This window comes from Mastomys coucha, unplaced genomic scaffold (assembly GCF_008632895.1).
Source record: "Mastomys coucha isolate ucsf_1 unplaced genomic scaffold, UCSF_Mcou_1 pScaffold6, whole genome shotgun sequence".
Taxonomy (NCBI): Eukaryota; Metazoa; Chordata; class Mammalia; order Rodentia; family Muridae; genus Mastomys; species Mastomys coucha.
The window spans coordinates 37,341,288-37,343,259 of record NW_022196912.1 but is presented as its reverse complement, the minus strand read 5'-3'; positions in this window follow the sequence as shown (position 1 = coordinate 37,343,259).

The window sequence follows — 1,972 nt, the reverse complement described above, 5'->3', positions numbered from 1 at the left end:
AAACTCAGAATTATAGTATCAGTAAGCTATAACCTGTAGAGTGTTGGGAGAATCTATCCTAGCTTCTGGTGTGGCTGACTGTCATTGATCTTCTATTGTTTAAGGGAACATGATTATTAATTATCTTCTCTCTTCAGATAGCCTTCTCTATGTGCCTTTGCTGTGTCTTTCTGGCAAGCACCACTGTCTTTTTATTCAGGATCCTTATGCATCATAAAAGACCTCATCTCAACTGATTACATGAATAATCTATATTCCAAACACAGTCAAATGCATGGTTTCTTGGGTGACATGAACATTTGGAAGATTCTGTTTAAATGTATTGTTCTGAAAATTAGTGGTCTGAGAAAAGGTGTAAGAAGAGATTTTGTTGCTAGCTAAGAAATATTATTGAATTGTGTGTATATGCATTTGAGTATAGTGATGTTTCCATCTATCAGTTTATTGTATGCAGCCAGATCATAGATAATTGTGGTCTGGGATGATTGTGGGAACCATAGAAGTATTTAGGTTTCATGAAGTTTGGTAGACATTTTTGTTATGACCACCATGTCAGGATGAAGTACCCTTTTCAGCCTCTTGTTGATCTCTTAGAAACAACACTGAGGTTGTCAAGGGAGAAAAGTCACAGGAAAAAAGAGACATAAGTTGGCGTAATCTTGGAACAAAATAATTAGCCTTGGAATTACTGAAAATATGAAGAATTCTTGACAACATAATGATTCCACTGAATTCCTTCCCAATTTTCCTCAATTCAAAGTCAATTTCAAATTGACTTATCTTGCCATTAGGAATGACATGTTTAATATGAGGGTTTTAAACACTGACAGTATAAAGTCCTTTTATGATCAATGTACTGTTAAGCCCTCAAATCACAAATCAAACTTTTAACGACAAGATTTATGCTCTTTCTATTTATACAGTGCAGGTGAATTTTCATTGAGGGAGATTTTGATTTTGCAAAACATAAGGGAATTTGATATTCTAAAATCTTAGGCATTTGCTGCTCACAGATAAGAGCCCAACTGTGAATTTTAACTATGTTCTTTCACACAGTTTAAATTTCCTTTTTTTCTTCTCCTGCTTTACCTCCTGTGTCCTTCCTCCCCTATCCTTCCTCTGATCCCACTTTCTTCCTCGTGTTCTTTCTTGCTTGTGTTTAAAGTGAAAGCTCAGGCATTGTTAATGACTGCTTTCTTTGTAGATGACAGTAGATAGAGTCTGAACTTCGCATGAAAAATAAACCTCCATGTAAAAGTTTCTTGCAAAGTCTAGAATTATATAGTGGATTCTCAAAATGAATGGGTAGAGGATAGCATGACAGTGAAAACCAGATTTTTCCGAGTTCACTCGATGTATTTAGAAAATATGGGAGAACAAAGCCAAGGCCATTACCTGCCTCTACACACTGGGGAGAAAAGTCAGAAAAAGATGACTCCTCTGCACAGCGAAGTGTACAGACAAGGCAATTGCTTATCCTTATTAGTAACCATTGATGCATGCTTACCTAGCAGATGTCTTGGACTCATTTGACATTAGCAAAATCTTAGACACAAAGAGAATTTGGATCCCCCGTGAATATTAATAGATAACTTTGAGGCTTGGATTCTGTCTCCTCTTCATCTGAATATAATATTTTAGAAAATTTATCTGGAAAGACTGAGGTAAATTTTATGTATCACTTCTTACAACATTTTCCTGTGGGGCTTCTACTCTGATCTTTCTTGCATATAGCTATGACCTAAAATGTTTTCCCTTTGGTACTTTCAATGTTTCCAGCATTAAATGAAGGTTTCTGATCCAGTTTCAATTAATTTTTGTGCAGGGTGAGAAATGTTGATCTAATTTGATTCTTTGTAGGTAGATGTCCAGTATCATAAGTATGTTTGTTGAAAAAGCTCTCATGTTGTTCAGTGCATGTGAAAGGCCAAACCTATTTCATCTTAGGATCTTAGGACCAGCCTCCATGTAA